Source organism: Lipotes vexillifer, unplaced genomic scaffold, assembly GCF_000442215.2.
Source record: "Lipotes vexillifer unplaced genomic scaffold, Lipotes_vexillifer_v1.1 scaffold916, whole genome shotgun sequence".
Classification (NCBI taxonomy): domain Eukaryota; kingdom Metazoa; phylum Chordata; class Mammalia; order Artiodactyla; family Lipotidae; genus Lipotes; species Lipotes vexillifer.
The window spans coordinates 5,723,459-5,730,665 of record NW_006798383.1 but is presented as its reverse complement, the minus strand read 5'-3'; positions in this window follow the sequence as shown (position 1 = coordinate 5,730,665).

Sequence of the window (7,207 nt, the reverse complement as noted above, 5' to 3'; positions counted from 1 at the left end):
GCTCCGCAATGGGAAAGGCCACAACAGTGAGAGGCCTGCATACCGCAAAAAAAAAAAAAAAAAAAAAAAGCACAAAGGAAAAAAAAAAAAAAAAAAAAAAAAAATACACTGTGAAGTTCCAGACATTATATGAATGCACATGAGATTATATGTAAAATAACCAAGCTTTGTATGAAAGCTAAATTGAATTTATTTTTCACTTTGTTTATGCTATCCCTACACCACCCACTACCTCCTACTTAAAATTTAGATAAAGAACCTCCTTAATCCTGTCAAGGCCCAATTTAAGACTCAGTTCTTCCATGTTCTGTTCCCACTGCCATGGATTTATTCCTCCCCAAACTCCTATTATGTATACTAGGTGCTACATAAATGCAGGCCCAGTCATATTTCTGATTTGCATAAATAAGTTTTTATTCATAAATATATTATACCTTAGAGTTTGGAATATAAAAGACCTCAGTTTGTATCCTGATTTTTCTATCATCCATAGCTGTGTGATCTTGAGCAAGTAGGACTAATATTATTACTATCTACCTGATAATATGTGTGAATATTAAATAAACTCTTTTACATAAAGTGCTTAGCATAGTCCTTGTGACATAGTACAGAGCCAATAAGTATTAGCTATAACTACTAATACTGTTCCTTCTACACAAAGCAGGGGTCCATGAACTATGACCCATGGGTCAAAACTGTCCCACTGCTCGTTTTGGTATAATCTATGAGTTAAAAATAATTTCTACATTTTTGAATGGTTGAAAAAAATAAAAAGAAGACTATTTTGTGACATGTAAAAATTATATGAAATTCAAACTCAGTGCCCACAAATAATTTTATTTCAATATAGCCCCATTCATTGGTTTAGAATTGTCTGTGGCTGCTTTTGAGATGCAATGGCAGAGTTGAGTAGTTGCAACAGATACCATGTGGCCCATCAAGCCTTAAATATTTACTATCTGGCCCTTTACAGAAACAGTTTGCCAATCCTTGCTCTAGAAGTTTTGTTTACTGTCTCTCATTTGTTCTCTAAAGAAGCATAATAATGCCATATTGGTTTTTTATTTTGTTTTATTTATTTATTTTTTGCTGTGGGCATTACCTAAAAGAAACTATCCTTGCTCCACGAGAGGATAACTAGGTCACAGCACCACTAAGAACCAAAGGTTCTTCATCTTTAAAATGGTGATAGAAATAAATAATACTGATCTCATGAGGATCTAATGAGGATTAAATAAGAATGCATGTGAAGTGCTTGTCAATGTTTCAATCACAAAGTGCTCAGCAAAGAGTGTATTTTGCTTTAACCCTTCCCATCTGATTTTTCTGGATAATGGAAACCCCTTATCAGAGAGTTCAACCCTCAGACAGCCTTCTCTCAAGCTGAACTCCACACTCTAGCAAATGCCAAACAGTCAGATTCCAGTATGTATGCCTAACGTCTACAGACACTAAGAAGCTGATTAAATATAGGTTCTAGTACAGCGCTGGGCAAAAGGTAACTTCTCAATTATTACCCACTGATTAATTCATTCTCATTTCCAAGTGACTCATCAGGGACTAACTGGTAGAAAATACCTGCTTCCTATATTAACTGAAGGTAGTATGGTTCTTATTTTATCCTGATCACATACCTGAGATACTTGCATCTGTTTAATTCTGGGATTTGCAGAAGAATTAATAATGTTTTGTTATTTGGAAATATTTATTGAGCATCGTCCTAGAGAAAGTGCTATGTGCAGAGGATAAAATAATGAGCTCAAACAGACATGATGGAGCTTACAGTTTAGTGGGAAAATAGGCATGATTGATATGTTACATAAGGACATGCTACCTTGGCCCAGTGTTAAATGCTGTGAAAAAGAAATAATGGGAGCTATGAAAACCTTTGAGTCTGTCAGTGGTGTGAATGAAGGATGAGTTGGAGTTGATTAGGCTACAAGTGGGGAGGTTTAGAGTAGAAAGAGCATTATATACAAAGGCCTTGTTGCAGGAGGGAGGACAGAGAATATATAAGATGTCAGGTGAGGGGCCGGTGTGGGAAGGGGGAACTAAAGCCACTTAAAGGAGGTGTTGGTCATAGATGGAACTGGACATGTAGCCAGGGACAGGGCCAAGTGTTAGATTGTTCCTTTTGGATCATAAAAGCAATGGACACTGCTTAAAAGCAATCTGGGTACAGCTAACATCACCCAGGGTGTCTCTGCTGTAAAGTAAGAAGAGTAATTTATTTGATAAATACCAACTATGTGTCAAGTATGGTTCTAGGCACTGAGGATACAGCAGTGAAATTTTTAAAAATCTGTACGCTCAAGGAGCTTGAACTCTAGAGGGTCGCTACACAAGACTTAGAAAAGTATGGTATAAAACAATATTCGTCAACTTCCTTTTTCATGACCCTCTACAACAGACATGCACAGAACCCTTTAGACATTTTTTACTTCATTATTCTCTCCATGGAATTTAAATACCATAGATAAGCTGTATAGCTGTTCAGGTGCTGCATGTATATCTGTGTTTTATCCATAAAACAAGTAAGACGGTTTGCCCCAATTTTCACCCCACTGGAGGCAAGACTGCTTGCATTGAGAATGCACACTATTCACGTATGGACTTGTGACTGAAAGAGAAATTTCTATTTAGGAATAGTTAGCCAGGTATTATCTAGGAGGTGATTTGGCAAATACGAATTCTGCACATTCGTCACTGTCTTGATTAAAAATGCTAAATCAGTAATGTTTGTGTTAGTGCCCTGTCCTTACCCAATTTGCTTTCTGAACCCATTTCTCTATTTTGCATTTCTCTTAGCCCCAGTATTGCCTTAAAATTTGCCATCATCCTTACTTCCTTATTCAAAAAATCTTTATTCTTAGCTCTATTTACTTGAAGACCTAATTTCAAGTTATTCTTTATTAGAATAAATTGATAAGGTTTAGTGATTCTATAAGCAATCTTATATCACCAGTCTCTCCACACCTAAAAATGTCCATTCATTTTATTTTGTTCATTGGCTTTCAAAAAGAATTACATTATTACTAAAGAAAATAACACATAAACATCATGACTATGGGTGATTTAAGTGATAAAGAAAAGTTCAGGAATGGGGGGAGTCTATTTGTATGCAAATATGACAGTCATTTGTGCATATTTCAGTGAAGAAATAGTAAATGACTTCATTAAATATAAGATAATTGGGAAACAACAAAAAAGGGTGAATTGTAAATTGTTTTGCAAACTCTGTGTAGACATGCTGAAAAAATCATATTTTAGGCTGCCAGTTTTTAGTGCTGTAAAATGCATCACAAAGTGTTGACGGCATATCTTGGATTTTTGTTTTCTCTGTGCAGAATTAAATTCCAGATTTGCTTTGATCTCACTCTTGTATTTACATTTTGCCCCTTTGTTTAAACTGTCTTATTTACAGTATGCAGAAAGGGAAGCAGGTTTAAGTCCAATTACTATAATTTCTGCTTGACTTATGTGCACTTAAGCGGTTTAAATCTTGCTTTGGTGACAGGAGATTTTTCCTTCAGGATTCCTCAATAAATCCTTCCAAACCTGATGAATAATTTGATTCACAATCAGTCTCTTCAATGCACAAAGTACTAGGTTCCTGAGGATCACTAAGTTTGAGGAGCAAGCCTTGCATCTGAAACACAAGCCAACAGCAGAAACATCACTTGTCTGTGCCAAGTTTGTGCTGTGGAAAAGTGTTGTCGATTTTCTTTTTCTCTGGAAACTATCACAGATTGTCAATGCAAACTCTTTAGCATGAAATTACCTAAGGTCCTTTATGAAATTGCTCCCAGCTTTTACTGACCATTCTCCTATTATCCTCAAGTCAAACGTTTGGCTTCAATGGAATCTCTCTCTATATCCATGCTCTTGTTTGTTCTGGTTTCCCTGCTTGGATAACCATTCTGTATCTCCCTACTCAAATCCTACTCATTATTAAGGCCTACCTCAAATTTAAATCTCTCTTGGCCACATCAGCTCATATCCACCTATCTCTTCTCTAAACTCTTATGGAAATGTGTTGATAGTCACTTAAAATATATTCACATGCTTTGAAATTCCTCTCTTCAAATAATGAGCCAAATTCCCATCCCCTTGAGTGTGTGCTGGACTCAGTGACTCATTGCTAATGAGTAGAATATGACAAAAGTGACAGTATGTGAAATCTGAGACTAGTTTAGAAAAGACATTATGGCTTCTAACTTGCCCTCTCTCTTAGATAACTTGTCTGGGGAAAATCAGCTGCCATGTTGTAAGGACACTCAAGCAACCCCATGGCAAAGTCCATATATTGAGAAATAAGAAGTTTCCTGACAACATGGATGTGAGTGAGCCACTCTAAACACAGATCCTTCAGCCACAGTCAAGCCTTCAGATGTCTGAAGCCTCAGTGGACATCTTGATAGAAACCAAGCTGAGTTGTATCAACATGCATACAACATGCATGTTTGTATTGTAACCCATACAAATATTGGAACAACAAATGTTTGCCTTTTTAGAACTGATAAATTTGGTGGAACTTTATTACACAGTAAAAAATAATAATGCAGCATCCATTACTCTTCCTTTCTTTCACCTTTCTTGGACAACCTCTCTACCATCAAGGCCTGAATATTTTTTCTCCAAATATATCCAAAAACCATCCATTTTTATTCACCATCACTGCCACAACATTTGTCAGCCACCATCATCTTTCACTATGGCATTATCCTTCCAACTACTGTTCCTGCTTGACCCACCCAATGCCCAGTAAATCCTTTACATTACAGCCAGAGCCAGAGGGATCTCTATTCAACCTGCAGTTATGCTCTACGAGGGCTGAAAAGCACACTGCAGTAGGTAGAATTCTAAGATGGCCCTAATGATTCTTGTTCCCTGGTATATATGCCATGTACAATCTCTGTGTGCCTTCCAGGGTGGGCAGAGCAGGGAAGATGAAATTCACTAATGTGATTAAGTTACATTCTATGGCAATGGTAAAGGGATTTTGCAAATGACATGAGGGTCTCAAATCAATTAATTTTGAGTTAATCAAAGAGGTGATTATCCCAAGTGGGCCTGGCCTAACCAGGTGAACCCTTAAAAAGACCTGGGCTCTTCCTGAAGGGGGAGATTTGAAGAATGAGACATTCTCCTACTCATTTTGAAGAAGTAAGTTGCCGTGTTGTAAGGAGGGTCACATGGTATGGGACAGTGGGTGGTCTCTGGTGAGGGCCTCAGTTCCTACAACTATAAAAAAACTGAATTCTGCTAACAACCAACAGGCTTGGACAAGGATCTTGTAACTCGGATGAGATCATAGCTCTAGGTGACCCCTTGATTTCAGCTTTGTGAGGCTGGTAATCCATTGGAATAACTCTTGCTTCATGTATCTGATTCAGCGATTTCTTCTTCACACTGCTGCACCTGAATACAACTTGGAAAGGTATTTGTTCCTCCATCCTCCCATTCTTCACAATAGACTCCTTATTGTGTTCCAGGCACTACTGAAGTGCTTTAGAAATATGACCTCATTTAATACTCTTAACAACCAGGGAGGTTGATACTATTATTATACCCATCTCATAGATGATGAAGATGCGGTACAGGGGGCTCTTACTCTCAACAACAAAGTGTTGGGGCCAACAAGAAACTCTAATCCATTAGACCATCATCCAACATTCTATTAGGGAGGGAGGATACCATCCCTTTCTGGTAGTGAGGAAGCAGCTAAAGCAGTGAAATGAAGAAAATGGAAAATGTGTATCTGGTCACTTTCTTCCTTGAAATCATTGAGGGTTTTTTTTTTTTTTCCACTAGTATATTTATGGTAAAATCTGAAACCTTTCCTTTGCTCTAAGCCAGTGTATGGTCTGATGTTTTACTCTCTTCCAAGCCTTATTCCATGCTATGCAATGGATAGTTTGTGACTTCATAATTCAACAGTCAACAAACACAAGCAAACACCTAAGAGGCATTTAAACCCTAGCTATATTGACAAATCTCTGCATACAGAGCAGTCATGTTTCAATACTTACTATGTGCTAAGTCAAAGAAATTCAAGAATGATTATGACACGGTCCCCACTCTCAAGCTGTCAGGTGGAGGGGAGGAAGATATAAGTGCTAAGAGCACAAAGTGATAACCACAGGCTGGAGAAACATGCATCCTTGCAGAAGCAGCTTTGGCATTTAATGTACTTACCTGTTTTAATGCCTAAACAAAAAGACTGTGATAATTTCTCAATTAGTGGTTTTCATACTTTTTTAAAAAAACCACAACTATCAGTAAATATATACATACATACATATATATATATATATATATATATATATATATATATATATATATATATAAAATATATAGTGACTGGTTTGGTTTGACTGGGAATGTGGAGTAACCAAAGAAGTGGGACCTGTGGTGCTAAAATGAGAACAGTCTTGCAGTTTTTAATCAAAAAAACCAAAAAAACAAAAAACTAGGGGATGATTGGTTGAGTCAGTAGTAACAAGCTGGCATATATTATTAACTGTTATGGTCTTTTGTGACAATTGGGCTTGACCTTCTGCAGAAGCGAGGTGAGAATTTCGAAACTGTTTCCACAGATTTATTGTTTTGGCCCTGTAGGCACCTGTCCTTCTTCAAGTGTTGGTTAATGTCACTTTCAGAGAGTGGGATCTTCCAAAGAAAATAGTAGATTTTTACTTCTAATAGAATCAAACCCGAATATTTCCTGTGGGAATATATGGCCCAGCACTTAGCTAGGCACTTCAGAGGCACAGCAAATGAGCATTGTAAGTGGTATTTTACCCTCAAAGAGTTTACAGGTAAGTCAAGAATATAGAAGTAAGTGCCAAAGATCAAAGAATCCACCTGGTACTCAGTGCTGATGAAGTTCCAAGAAGGAAGCGCTAAGTACCAGCTGAAGAAATGTGAGCAGACTTCTTTGGGCTGAGACTGAAACTTACTCTGCACTAGGCACATTGCCCCATTCTTGACAACATCCTATTTAATCTTGGTGTCAGTGAGAATCCTCTTCAGCAACATAGGACAGAAGCCTTTCAAGCACCCTTTAGACAATTTTTTCTTATGTAAGAAATCCAGGGGGGAAGGGTCAAGATGGTGGAATAGGAGGACACAGAATTTGTTGCTCCTCACAATTTCATCAAAAACACATCTACAAATGGAATAACTCCCACAGAGCTCCTGCTGA